Source organism: Lissotriton helveticus, chromosome 9 (genome assembly GCF_964261635.1).
Source record: "Lissotriton helveticus chromosome 9, aLisHel1.1, whole genome shotgun sequence".
NCBI lineage: Eukaryota > Metazoa > Chordata > Amphibia > Caudata > Salamandridae > Lissotriton > Lissotriton helveticus.
The window spans coordinates 930,518,305-930,533,546 of NC_136070.1; the positions used below are offsets into that span (position 1 = coordinate 930,518,305).

The 15,242-nt window shown below is 46.3% G+C and overlaps 1 protein-coding gene and 1 long non-coding RNA gene across 7 annotated transcripts in view; one reads left to right on the top strand and one right to left on the bottom strand.

Moving 5' to 3' along the window:
• The window catches only part of LOC144782023 (cytochrome P450 2G1-like), a 701,349-nt gene that overhangs the window by 663,625 nt on the left and 22,482 nt on the right, over positions 1-15,242 (top strand). The gene's annotated exons all lie outside the window — the stretch shown is intronic.
• LOC144782025 (uncharacterized) lies at positions 9,872-12,078 on the bottom strand. The gene is made up of 7 exons (XR_013601100.1): positions 11,942-12,078; positions 11,649-11,734; positions 11,480-11,564; positions 11,324-11,390; positions 11,144-11,242; positions 10,925-11,036; positions 9,872-10,014 (listed from the first exon to the last, which is right to left on the bottom strand). It is a non-coding gene; the product is annotated as an uncharacterized LOC144782025 (long non-coding RNA).

A 15,242-nucleotide genomic window follows, 5' to 3' on the forward strand; every position in this document is an offset into this window, starting at 1 on the left:
ACCGCCCGCGGTGGTCCCACCCCCGCATGTGCCTACACCCATTGCCCCTGTGGTGCCGGTGCCGGCAGGTCAACCAGTAGACGCTGGGTCTGCTCCCGCACCGGTGCCCACTATCCCGGGTACAGGCGGGCCACACCCGGCACCCGCACTGCCAGCTGTGCCAGGACCACTGGGCATAACCCCAGTGGTACCTGTTGTCCCGGGGGGTAATATAGATTCAATGCCACCCGAATTGTTGACTCAGTTAACGGCCATGATGCCATGGCTCCAAAAAGGGGGAGCATTCCCGAATTCTGCAGACCATGCGGCAGAGGCGGCAAGGTTTGTAGAAAAAATCAGATCGGCACCGGTCGCCGACAGTGTTGCATTGCCAATTTCTTCTCCCCTTGCAGGTCCAAGTGTTCCCCAGCTGGACGGAGTAAAAGGGCAGCCGCCCCCGGTGCCCGCACTTGGTAAGGAAGTGGCATTGCCGCTCTTGGGGGACGGTGTGATACCTTCCAGGAGCGAAAATCTAGCTCAGCATGTGTCTTTAGCTGTGAAAGAAATGATTTGGGCTGACAAATACGTGTACATTTATTCTTTATTGTTGGATAATAGGGAAATGGAGCAGGCAAAAGCACTGAAAGAGTGGATGCTCCCAAGTGAATGGAGGGCGCAGTGTACTAGATTCAGGGTTGAGGAAAATCTCAATAATTGGATGCAAGCATGGGCTGTTTTCACTGCAGTTAAGGCTGAGCGTCCTCCAGATCTGCAGGCTGCATTGGCTTGCTACTCGAGCAGGATTGTTGGGTGGAGTCAACAGTATTCTGGGGAAGCATGGAAGGGTTATGATGTCAACTTTAGGAAGGCATTGGAATTCAATAGATCATTGCCATGGGACTCGGTAGATTCCATGGCTTGGCACAAACAGTTCTCTGACACTGCACCGCCCCCTCAGTTCGGTGCGGTCAAAGCGTTCACTAGACCGCAGCAGCCCTTTCGGCCCCCCCAAACGAGTGAAATACCTGGGAAATTTAGGGCAGGTGGGCCAGAGAAGAAAGGGGTGTGCTGGGATTTTAATAGGCGTACCTGCGCAAGGGCCGCGTGTAAGTTTAGGCATGCATGTTCCTCCTGTGGGCACCCCTCTCATCCAGAAACTACCTGTAGGTCCAAGCAAGGTAACACGGGACAGAGGGGTAGGGGAAAGCCACTATAAGTCAGACAGATTACGCCCCCCCACTCCAGTGGATGTGGTGGCAATGATTCCATTGTTGAACAGATACCCTGACCACAAAGCGGCCACCCTGCTCCAGGAAGGTTTTTCTAAAGGTTTTAGGATCCCGGCCGGGGGATACACAGGCAGCGCGCACTGTAGAAATCAATTATCAGTCAAACACAATCCGGCTGTTGTGGCCGCCAAAATTGACAAGGAGCTTTCCTTAGGCAGGATAACTGGCCCTTTTTCTGCAGTGCCAGTACCCAATTTTGTGTGTTCCCCACTGGGAGTTGTCCCCAAGAAAGAGAAAGGGCAATTCAGATTGATTCATAACCTGTCAGCGCCAAAGGGGGCGTCACTGAATGATGCCATTGACGAAGGTATCTGTAGTGTTAAGTACGCCTCTTTTGATCAGGCTGTTACCTTATTGCAGGCCACTGGACCCGGGGCGCTGATGGCGAAATCAGACATAGAATCCGCCTTCCGCCTCCTCCCAGTCCACCCGGCGGACCAGCACCTTTTAGGTTTCACCTTTAGGGATAGGTTCTACATGGACAAATGCATGCCTATGGGTTGTTCTATTTCTTGCGCCTACTTTGAGATGTTTAGTTCATTTCTTGAATGGGCCATGAGACAAGTGACGGGCCATCAAAGGGTCATGCATTACTTAGATGATTTCCTCTTCCTCGGTACAGCGGGTTCTCAGGAGTGCGCACTGGCATTGCAGGAATTTTGCGTGCTCATGCGGGCGTTTGGGGTCCCGCTTGCGCCTGGGAAGACGGTGGGCCCGACCACCTGCTTGGAATTTCTGGGCATCGAGATTGACTCAATGGAGAGATGTTTTAGACTACCTAGGGACAAAGTGTGCAAATTCAAGACATCGCTACAGTTATGCCTCCGGAAGGAGAAGGTCACTTTGCAGCAATTACAGGAAGTGGTAGGGCAACTGAATTTCGCACTAAGAATCATCCCAATGGCTCGCCCCTTTTCTCGCTCCATCGCGCACGCGATGAAGGGGCTGAGGGAAAAGCACCACCGCACGCGCCTATCGTCTGAAATTCGCCAGGATATGCTTATTTGGATGGCATTCCTGGAGGATTTTAACGGTAGGGTGGTCTGGCCCGACCCGCTCACGACATCAGCGGAGTTGGGACTATGGACTGATGCGGCCGGTAGTGTGGGCTTTGGTGCCATCCTAGGGAATAGGTGGGTCGCTCAACAATGGCCAGAAGAATGGAACACATGGGGTTTGCTTAGCAACATTGGCTTCCTGGAACTTTTTCCAATATGGGTGGCACTGATGGTTTGGCCCGAACACCTATGTAACCAATCAGTGGTGTTTTGGTCAGATAACATGACAGTGGTGGAATGTATCAATCAGCAGGGGGCGCGGTGTCCTTTCATACTTCGTCTGATTAAGGAAATTGTTCTGCGGTGCCTTAAACTGAATGCTAATTTTAGAGCCAAACATGTCCCTGGTGTTTTAAACAATGCTGCAAACTCCCTTTCTCGCTTCAAAATGCAGGTTTTCAGGGAACATCTCCCCACAGCAGACCCCTCGCCAGCACACTTCCCAGCAGTACTTTGGCAGATTGGTGCCCCAGATTACAAGACCTCGTGGTCGCTAGCCTAGCCCCCAGGACCAAGACGGCGTACGAAGGGGCGTTTCTGTCTTATTGTTCTTTCTTGGGGCCACAGTGGGAAGTGCTTTGGGCGAAGGAGGATGGGTTTGCAGCCTATTTAGAATGGATGCACAAAGAGGGGCGCTCAGTAGCAGCGGCAACCAGACATAGGGCAGCAGTGTCATTCTTCGCTCAAGCTAGGGGCTTCCGAGATCCCACTAATACCTTTATGATACGCAAGGCTTTAAGGGGATGGCGCCGTATTCAGGGACACCAGAAGGATAAGAGGAAGCCCATGGGGTTGGCCCGGCTAACAGCCTTACTGGGCATGATGGAGATTGTTTGTAACTCGGAGTGGGAGGTGCTTCTTTTTAGGGCGGCATTCTCCCTGGCATTTTATGGGGCACTGCGAATTAGTGAACTTGTGGCAGGATCCAAGTCTGACATACTAGGTGGCTTGCAGAAAGCTGGGGTGACGATAAGGGGTGACACTATGTGGGTGATTATCCAGAAATCAAAGACCGATCAAGAAGCTAGGGGTCACACCATAGTTCTGCAACGGGCCCCCGCCAATCCGTGCTGCCCGGTGAGGCACGTAGAATCACTCATGGGACTATTGGTCGGTTCAGCGGGCAGGGCGTTGCTCTGTCACGCCGACGGGAGCCCCTTGACCAGGTATCAATTCAGGAGAGTGTTCGAAATAGGGGTTACAAAAGCGGGTCTTGATCCTAGAGATTTTGGATCTCATTCCTTCAGGATTGGGGCAGCAACTGAGGCGGTGGCGGGGGGCCTCCCAGTGGAAAGAGTGAAGACAATTGGGAGGTGGTCGTCAGACTGCTATAAACGTTATGTTCGGATTGACATGCTATGATTACTTGTCACTCACGCTTGGTCTCTTTCCGCTCTTTTACAGTTTCTCAGACCTGTTACGCAGGGGAGGAATTTGTCGTCGGGCACCGCCAATATTCATCGGCACGGAGCGGCGAACAGGAAACAACAATGAACAATGTCTGGATTGTCGGTCATTCATATGTGAAGCGAGCGGAATGTGTCTTCCTGTCAGGTGACAAGAAGGAAAGGGCGGCACAACTAGGGTTGAATATCACGTTCTTTGGCAGGGGAGGGTTGTGTCTTCACGAGTTTAGGGGATTCTTCCAAGGGCTGTTAGCACGCCAGCGGGCTCCACCGTCAGTGGTGATACTTCACCTTGGGGAGAACGATTTGGCAACACTGGGCAGGCGCATCTTGATTGAGGAGATTATCTCAACAGCGGGTTGGATAGCTAGGACCTGCCCCGGGTGCACACTAGTATGGTCACAACTAATACCTCGACTTCAGTGGCGGGGGGGTCATTCGGTCAGGGCGTTGAATCACTCGGTAAAGAGGATCAACACACGGTTGGATAGGTTGTTTCGAACCCCCGTGTTACAGTCAATACCTCATGGGTGCATCTGGGGTCACAAGTATTACTTGAAGGACGGGGTTCATTTGACAGAAGAGGGTAATGTCCTATGGTCTGACAATATCTGGGCTTGGCTAGAGGGCTGGGATAGGAGGAGTGTGTCCTTAGGCAGGGGCTAGAGGGGGAGGCCAGATCGTCGGTTAACAATACTGGCCTGTGGCGGTAAGGTCATTATCGGTGAGCACATATTTGAGGTCTGAGGGGGCGGGCATCATCCTATGGAGGTTCCCGCCCGGGGGGAGGGGCCTGCGGGCCACTCCCAGTACTCCAGGGGCAAGGTAATATGCAAAGGAGCGCGGGTAGGAGTAGTTCACGCTTTCCTTAGGCTGGTAGCCACCCCGCGCGCGTGGACTCATGACGCCACCGGCGCAGAGTAAGGGCCCTCCTTTAGTGGGTAAATGGAGTTTGGGGCGTAGACCGGGCAATTCCCGGGGTAACACTGCGCATGCGCACTTCTATGGGGGAGGCGCAGCTTGTAGGACCTGACACCGGTAGTGACCCTGCCATATGGCCAGAAATGTACAAAAATCAAGATAGGATGTTTAGTTTAAGCTAGGAACAACTTGTATTAGAGTTTTGTTAAGGTCAGGCTCTCAAACTTGTTGATAACAATTGTATAACTGAATGTCCTGCTGATTTTTGTATTCATTGTTGATTATGCAATTAAAACCTTTTTAATTTCATACTTTAATAAATACGGCCGGGCGACTAGCGCCCGCCTTCCAAAAAGTAAAACACGTCTCGTGTCCACGTTCCTGGGTGTTGGGTGCCGGATTGGGGGGGAGGCGGCAGCTAGTCGCTGACCATGTGAAAAGGGGGGGCCCTCGGCCCCCCCGCACGCATGGCGGCGCGGCGACCGTCTCACCTCCTCTCCCGGGTCCTTCGACGGTGGGGGCGTGCCCTGGGGGCGCGGCCCACCGCCGATTGGCCGGCGCCCCTCCTGACCCGGATTCAATGGACTGGTTCCGGGTCGGGGGGGGCGGGCGTTAGGAGGGGCCACCCGGCCCCTCGGGAATAAGAGGTAGGGAGCGCCCAGGAGACCCCCTTGTCCCTGGACGCTCCCTCGCTGAACGTTGTGCCCCGCGTTCGGGGCTTCTTTGTTTCCCACCCACCATCCCTTGGTACAAAGTTTAAGCAGCGTTATGTCCGGTTTAAGGGTAAGTTTCAAAGGTATGGACCGCGGGAGAGAGTAGGCTGTTGTTGTATTTTGTGATCTGTTGTCAGGACTTTTTCCCCTTTGTAGAAAAGTGATGTGTGAAGTGAACTGTACTTGAAGATATGTGTCTTTAGGCCTTTTTTCCCTTTGTAGCTATACGTGATATTGTGATTTTGAGTAACATGTGTGAACCGAATTGTAATTTTATGCCATGTGTCGTTAGGCCTTTTTTCCCCTTTAGCTATGCGTGGATACTGTTATTTATTAGCCAGTGTAGTTGTCCTTTAGAATTTTTTCCATAGGTCGTCGTATTTATTAGGTATGGGGCATGCGGTAAGGTCATTATCGGTGAGCACATATTTGAGGTCTGAGGGGGCGGGCATCATCCTATGGAGGTTCCCGCCCGGGGGGAGGGGCCTGCGGGCCACTCCCAGTACTCCAGGGGCAAGGTAATATGCAAAGGAGCGCGGGTAGGAGTAGTTCACGCTTTCCTTAGGCTGGTAGCCACCCCGCGCGCGTGGACTCATGACGCCACCGGCGCAGAGTAAGGGCCCTCCTTTAGTGGGTAAATGGAGTTTGGGGCGTAGACCGGGCAATTCCCGGGGTAACACTGCGCATGCGCACTTCTATGGGGGAGGCGCAGCTTGTAGGACCTGACACCGGTAGTGACCCTGCCATATGGCCAGAAATGTACAAAAATCAAGATAGGATGTTTAGTTTAAGCTAGGAACAACTTGTATTAGAGTTTTGTTAAGGTCAGGCTCTCAAACTTGTTGATAACAATTGTATAACTGAATGTCCTGCTGATTTTTGTATTCATTGTTGATTATGCAATTAAAACCTTTTTAATTTCATACTTTAATAAATACGGCCGGGCGACTAGCGCCCGCCTTCCAAAAAGTAAAACACGTCTCGTGTCCACGTTCCTGGGTGTTGGGTGCCGGATTGGGGGGGAGGCGGCAGCTAGTCGCTGACCATGATGGATTTCCGGCGACGTAACAGGATCCTCTACTATCTGGTTGACTGGAAAGGGTTCCTGCCTAAAGAAAGGACCCGCACCTCCTATGTTCATGCACCTCTTCTAGTGAGGAGATTCCATGCTTGTAACCCTGCCAAACCATGCCGGATTAGACAGCCTTTGCGGGGGTACCGCTACCACCCTCGAGTGCGGGTCCCGGGGGGTAGCAGGGGTCGCGGCAGTGCCCTGACATATTGTTCCTCCAATGGGGGTAGCGATAGGGTAGCAAACATATATGGAAACACCTAAACTGAAAGAGGTGACGGACTACCCAGGCTGCACCTCATTTAATTTCCAATTTTAATGATCAGGGCCTGTGCACAAATCATGCGGCACTTGTCGCCCTTAAGTGCATTGTAATTCAGATTCCAAACTTCATGAGAGCAAGGGGGTGCACCAGGAAACCAAATCCAGTATATTATATTGTATAAGAGATTCTTTATTCCAAATTCACTTACAATAAGTGCAATCCAGCCACGTGTTTTGTTCCGAACAAACACTCACGGAACTTCGTCAGGGCTTTAGATTAGAGTAGACTAATATATCTTAAACTTCCTTAATAATCTAGCAACAACCGTCAGTATAAATGGGCAATCTCAGGCCTGATGTCTGCCACCATGATAAGTGTCCTTTCCCATGTGGCTGCGGTTCGAAATGTGTTGTATATGGGAGCACCTACCTGAGCTGAGGATGCATGAGGCGTTCCTTTGCCCGTTCCTTGTTTGTTTCTCCGCTCCTTTTGCTGTAAACTCTCACTCTTGCGAGGATAGGGCATTTCCTTTGCCTACCAACATGCCCCCTATCATGTGGGAGACATGCGCCTAACAAAACGTGTCGCTCCCGGCACAAGATGCTTGGCTTTATTGAATCCCTTCCTGGTCACGGAGCCAAGCAGCTTCCAGGCCTTGAGGGTGGGCGGCGATCTGTTGTGATCACCTAATTTCATGACGGTAACCGCAGGAGCATTTCCTTAGGATTTATTGAGCTTTCTTAGTTTTTTTCCTTCATGTGTGGTGCCTCACTTCTTGAGAGAGGTCTGCAGGAGCAGTGCATCTAGAACAACAGCTTTCCGTCTTGCCACACATGAAACCGCAGGAGGGGTTACCTCAAAGTATAAATCTGTTTTCAAACACAGCATTTCGGCCTTTATTTGGATTTCTTGTTTTCTCTGCATCTCTACTACCTTGGGCACCTGTCCCCTGTGGTGTGCAATAGGGGAAGTCCCCTACTCAGCACCTTTTCCTTCCAGGGATAATCTATTGACAGGGAGTGGTGACACCTTCATTCTCAAGACCTAAGACCAACACCATCTCGTGTTCTGATTGTTCCCATGAGTACTCCTGTGGTCCTTCTCTCTTGACGACTCCTCCCAAGTTCATGTCAGCCTTCCCTCTTCCTTTTCCCCTTGGGACCAATCACCTGTGCTACTTGATTAACATGGAGGGTTGGTCTGGAGGTGAGAAGGAGGACTATCTCCGTTACCGCGGCCCCCTGCCGTTCAGGAGAGTGGAACCTTGACACCGGGTTACTCCGTCACAGATATGACAGATATCCCGTCCGCGGTATTACGAGTCCATTATATCATATGGCACTTGCAATACGGAGGACAAGATATCTGTCCCATTTGTGACAGAGTAACCCTTCCGCCAAACACTAAATCAGGCCCAGAGTGTCAAAAGAAAATGAGGAGATCCTCAGAGTTCAGCAGAGTGAAATTTATGTTATGAGAAGGTGTCACTTTACAAGATCAGTCTTCAGCTTATTCCCTAAGGGTAGTTTAGAAGATACAAAGTTGTAAGTTTTAGTCATTTTTATTTAAAAAAAACACTTCCTTTTTAAAGAGAGAGATTTGTCCTGAATAGAGGTGTATTCTTTAGTTTGTCACATGTCTCCATGTATTCTACAGCTGTTCCTGTGGTTTAAGAGTGGTCACCAATTGATATTTGCTTCCTTTGTGCACCGCTAAGGGCCTGACTACAAGTTTAGCGGTGAGGGGCCGGGTCTGCTATGCTGCCGCAATGCCAAATCTGTGGTCAGGCCGCCCTTCAGATTACGAGTGTTTCTCGTGACTGGTGTTTTTTTTTATGCTTCCACACCTGTGCCTCAAAAAAAGGGCACTGCAATGGGAACTCCAAAAGCAGGTCCCCACGGCATGGACTGTAAAGTACATGCCGTGCCGAAACTGGGGTGCATGCACACATTGGGGCACATGTTGTGCCCCCTGCATTCACTCCATGGCTCTAAGGCACAAGGGGGCACTACTCTTTCCTCTCTGCCACGGTTTTCATGGAGGGGAAACCGCCATGAAAACCGTGGCGGAGAAGGAACTCGTACTATGCTTGGTGGGACTGCAGTTGTTCCGCCAAGTACATTGCGGCCTCAAGACCGCTGCAACACCAACAGGTAACAGCGGTTCCCTGGCAGCTGCAGCAGGGCAATGGAGGTCTGAACTCCCTAATTATAAGAGAACGGTCGCAAGACCGCCACACCCCCATGAGTCTGGCGGTCTGTGGACCACCAGACTCGTAATCGAGCCCTAAGTACTGTGACTTATGTGGTTTTCGTTGAAAATACATCACAGTTTTGGCTTCTTGTTTCTTCATAATTAGTGCAAGGTATGAAGAAATGTTTAATTTTTCTTTGAGCTGCAGATTGCATTATTTATGTCTTCCAGCATACACCACATTTATATGTGGTTACCTGCTTGTGACTACAGGCTATGGTTGCTCTGAGTGTTGCTGCTGAATTACGGCCATTGTAGGCAGCCGCCTTGTTATGCCACATATGCCGGCTCAAGATTGCAACAAGTGGTCTCAAACAGTCTTTCCCTGAACTCAAAGAATCCTTGCACTGAAGCAGGTTGTTTTTAGTGTATTTAGGGCCTGATTACAACTTTGGCGGTCTTCCCACTGGACCACTGCCATGGGGGTCTGAGGAAGACAGTCAGGCCATTGGCATTCCAACCCACAAGATTACAACAGTAATCCGGAGCTGGCGGTGTGGCAGCAGGTATATTTGGCTCATAGGAGAGCCTAAAAAACGTACTGCCATTGTGACAGCGCCTCCAGCATGTCTTTTCATGATGTGGCATGCACCATGTCGTTCATTCCACATAGTGCACACACCACATGCCCTTTTGGGGAAGCACATATATATGCCGATTTACCCAGGCCCTGGTGGTGGGCCCTTTGCATGCCTTTCCGCCAAGAATTTCATGGCAGGGTCCCCATTATACTTGTAAACAACAAGGGTTCCCTGTTAGAGCAAGTAACAATCAACCCCTAGGTCAGGGAATAAATCTGAGGAAAACAATACCTAGGCAGTATTTCAAAAATATCTGACAATATTATAAAGACCAACACTGGCAGCAGAACAGTTTCTAAGTGGTAACAAAATTTATTACAGTCACATAAAAAAATTACATGTATCTTGCATCAATAATTAAAAATATACCTTCCTTAGAAAGTATATATACATAAAAAATACGTGAACATGAGTGAATAAGTTGTGTGTCGACGCGTTTCGGCGGCCAGCGCCTTTCTCAAGACAGTTTACAACTTTCTGAAAATAAAAACAATAATCAATATACAAAGTATTATCATTCATTATAGTTTTAGCTACACAGTGCGAGAATGTTTAAAAATCACGTATATACATAATTCAATTTCTAAACCTAGAAACAACTGTTCCGCCAGCCGGGTCCTGAATTAATATAATGTAAACGCAACTGATGATATGACATAAATAGCATAACGTACATGATATCACATAACGTAACCTCTATTGTAGCTTTCTACTGATAGGATCATTACTTAGATCTTTGAATAACTTTCAGACATAGATGATACATTATGTGGCTGTTACCTACGCTAATTTACTGATGGCCATTATTGACTAGTGAATTCTTTACACAACATGGCCTCTGTTGTGACTTTACACTTATCGACCAAGGTCTTTAGATAGCTAGAAAGCATGACTGATGCATCCTATGCCTGTTACATACGCTAGTATTCTGATGAACATTATTAAACGTTTATTAACCATTAAAGTCAGTTACTTGTTTCTGGTGCAAGACAAGCTACGACTCAATCAATCTGTTGCCAGGTATAGATGATCTGTTAATTATAATTCACATACTAATCTTGGCCTCTAATAAATAATAAATACAATCATGGCTCCCAATTAGATACATCAAGACCAAATAGGCAAAGGGAGGATAGAATAACAGAAAAGAAGTGAAAAATAGAATGAGATAAACAGAAACTGGTCTTTTGGTTCCGTACTACATGTGTACTGGCAGTGCTATTATTCATTACTATTGAAAAGTCCAAGCCCTTGGGGATCCCTTATTTTATTTAAAAATATACGGACAGTTCTAATATTAATAGAAACTCATATTGGCTATTTATATTGATGTGCAGGTTCGTTTTCAATTGCAGGGTTAGATATCTATGGAAATGGTTCCACTTACCTAACAAAAAGTGAAATAAGACAACGATTCGCGACACAGTGGTTAGCACTTCACACTGTGGGGATCCATATGGTGGTTAAAATAGAATTGCCGCTTCAATTTGTGAACAATTCTATAATTATTAATGACAAAATAATTTTTATTAATCCCAAATCTCATAGCTGATACTCGTTATATCATTGCTAAAAGGTCATTAAATTCAGAAAAAATGTAACTAACCTAATCAGCTAAGTTTGCAGTTCTGTTATAGTAAACAGGTGTACAAGGGCCTCAGCAATATGGCAGATTAGGTCTATATTGCCAGGAAACACGAACTTCCTATATAAAACGAAGTAAAACTATTATGCATGAACAGTAGGGGCTGCTGGAAGCCTAAGTGCTCCTATGTAAACTCCTTACCTGCACACGGAGCTTGTAAATTTCGATGCCTCCACAGACTGATTCGAACTCTCAGGCTAAAAATTACCTGAAATGCGATAAGTAAAATACATATTTTAGGAAATTAGCTGTGAGGAAGAGCGATAAATTATCTCATGCTACCCTCTACGTTCTTACCAGATGGTTTTTAGAATCACAAACGTTTTTTGTTGTGGGGTCTGATATTCGGGTTGTTGCTAAATCGCCGTGCTCAATTCCAAGCCTAAATAAATCAAACACTTGCCTAATTACTATCGTTAGCAGGCATCCTAGCTGAGTCTTCTACTATTGCTGAAAAGTAACATACCTCCAGAGTAGGCTCTTTAAATTTCAATGCGCTCGCACAATAGCGATGAAGACACGTGGAGACGATAAATGCTTCTCGAGGAGTTCCTGCCGGTTAACAGAATGATAATATATTAACCTCGTGTCCTACACACTTAGCGTCTAATTTTCCTAAGTTGAAATAGGCATGCTGAACTTCTCATGTAAGGCGGAATAATATTTTAAGTAACTGGTGCATTTAAAAATGACCGAAGCATTCGACTGCTCAGTCAAAACGGGAAACATTTATGGAGCCGGCGTCTGTAGCGTACATACCTGTAGTTTCATGGATGAAAACCACATGGAGGCAGATGTCTTACTCCGTCAAGTTCCGTGATGAAAGTGAGGGTCGGGTCGATTGCGCGCGCATATTTAAATAGACACCTGTGTGTATCGTTATGCTGATCATGACGTGGCTCCAAGCAATGAAGCTCGAAGAAAGACTGCTCTGATGGTTACTTAAATGAAAAGTAACCTACTCAACTGTTCCTATAGTTACTATTTAATGTAGGTGATCCATCATGATCTGCTACAAAAGATTATATACAAAGCGCTGATTACCAATCTAAAAAATAAATACATAAGGGACAATAACGGCTCGAAGAAAGACGCGCTGATGGTTACTTAAATTGGAAGTAACCTGCTCGGCTATTATCTCAGCTGCTATTCACTGTAGGTGATCAGTCATGATCTCCCACATAAACATTATATTTCAAGCGCTAATCACCAGTCGAAGAAATAATTACATAAAGGACAATAACAGCAAGCATTGAAGATTTTTATACTTATATTATGACAACTAATTATAGGCGGGTGACGGGAACGCATCTATTCATGTGGCTCTTTATCATCACTTTATTCTGACGCTATGTATTTAAAAGATCGCATTTTCCCATGGAATTTCGCTGTTTAACCCCTCACGAAATGTATTGAGAGAGAAAATCCAGAAGACTTCACGCTTCTTGCGTATTGCCTCGCCTCCTTTGTTGTCACTCATGTTAATTTTTTCTAGTATACGCCACGTGAAGTCATTAGGACCATGGCCATGGTCTAGAAAATGCTTCACAACTGGTGCTGTTGTTTTTTTAGTTCTCACCGCGGAGCGATGTTCAGTCAGTCGTGTCTGAATGGCACGAGATGTTTCGCCCACATACCCTAGCCGGCATGGGCATTCCAGAAAATATATAACATTGGAAGTTTTGCAATTGAACATCCCTTTGGCACTAGTAGTATAGCCATTGTGAGTGAAAGTTGCACCTGCATGAATATTGGCACAAGATTTACAACTGGAACAGGGAAAGGTACCTTCTACAGGGTTGTCTCCTATCAGAGATTTCTGTGCTAAATGTTGAGAATTTACAGAGTTTTTCATTCTTGAATGGACAATATAATCTTTAATATTTTTGTTTCGCCTGTGGGCAAACAAAGGTTTTTCCAATTTAGTTGTACCATTACTATTTAAAATGTGCCATGAGGAGTTAATTACTTGTTTCACTTTAGCATCTACTGTGGAATGCCGTGTGATACAAACTAATTTATTGGCTTCTTTTGTGGGGTTAGATCTTAACAGACAATCTCTGTCGTAATACCGAGCTCTCTTATATGAGTCTCGCACTAATCTATGAGGATAGCCTCGGTTTAAAAATTTCAATTTCATCTCCGCTGCCTGTATATCAAAATCTTGGAGATTAGTGCAGTTCCTCCTCACTCGCAAAAATTGGGAGAAGGGGATGCTTTGTCTCTGATTCCTAGGGTGGAAACTGCGAAAATGCAGGAGAGTGTTCCTGGCCGTCGGTTTTACAAAAAGATCTACCTTCAGTTTTCCTTCCTCATGAAAGATCCAGATATCTAAAAATTCCAACTTCTCAGCACTAATGTGAGAAGTGAATTTAAGGTTAGGATCACAAGCATTCAACCATGCTAAAAAGTCATCCAAGGCTGATCTCCCATCGGTCCAGATGAAAAAAATATCGTCTATATATCTGGACCAATGGGAGATTGACTCGTAAAAAGGCGCTACTTCATTATAAATGTGTCTCGCCTCAAATTCAGCCATATAGATATTTGCCACAGAGGGTGCCACTGAAGCCCCCATGCTGACTCCTTTAGTTTGGCGGTATAGTTTTTGTCCAAACTCAAATATGTTCTCGTGAGCACCATATGGAGACATTGAAGCAAAAAGATCTTAGGGCAAGGTACAGAGTAGAGGTCAATAAACCATTCCACTGATGACAGAGCTTCTCTAATGGGGATGTTACTGTAGAGAGACTCAATGTCTAATGTGACAAGGAGATCTCTGGACGGGTTAAAATTAATACTCTCTACTTTGTTGATCATGGCTCCAGTATCTTTAATATAAGATGGAACATTAGGTATGAAAGGGCATAGAAAAGTGTCCACATATTTAGAGAGTCCCTCAGTGGGGGTGCCAATCGTAGACACGATCGGTCTGTATGGAGGATTTTTCTCATCTTTGTGGATCTTAGGTTGGCCATAAATGCAGGCAGTCTTCCCTGCATTAGTATTTAGATAGTCGAACTCTTTAACGTTTATATCTCCATTTTCTAAAGCCTGGGTGGTTACTAAACGAATATCTTTAGTTATTTTATTAATAGGATTGTGCCTTTCTACTTGATAAAATGTTTGGTCTTCCAACATTTTAAGCATATTCATCTCATATACTTTAGAATCTAGAACTGCTATGCCCCCACCCTTGTCACAACTCTTGATTGTGATAGATGTATCTGAGGCAAGATTATGGAGGGCAGCATGTTCTAATTTGTCCATATTATAAATGGGTTTTGGGATAAAACGAAGTGTTTGTTCCAATTTTTTGAGAACAACTAATTCAAAAGCCGCTACCTCCGGTCCTATCTGATCCAGGGATGGGCTGAATGTGGATGGAAGTCTAAGGGTTGCTGGTTCTATAGGTAAAGAATCAACTAATTCATTTTGGAAATACTTTTTTAATCGGATTTTCCTGAAAAATGATATTATATCACTATATAATTCAAAAACATTCGTGCCACAATGGGGTACAAATGACAATCCTTTTGATAAGAGACTGACACTCGATTCATTTAGGGAGGTACTAGAAAGATTAAATATGGGAATTACATTCCCGGTTTCCAGTACTGTCTGTTTCTTGTCTCTCTGACAAACTGAGGTTCCTGCTGTTGATATTGATTCTGAGGGTCCTGCTGGTAATGATGCTGGGGTTTGTACCCTCCTCTGCTTTGAGTTTGGAACCTCACTCTCGATCGCCCGCGGCGACCACCTCGGTTGCCTAAAAAAGGAGCCTGATTTTGGTTGCGTTTTACTTGAGCCGAATTAAAATTGCCATCTGACTCATAAAACGCATCTTCTCCTTCTCCACCTTTTCCATAGATATCTAACCCTGCAATTGAAAACGAACCTGCACATCAATATAAATAGCCAATATGAGTTTCTATTAATATTAGAACTGTCTGTATATTTTTAAATAAAATAAGGGATCCCCAAGGGCTTGGACTTTTCAATAGTAATGAATAATAGCACTGCCAGTACACATGTAGTACGGAACCAAAAGACCAGTTTC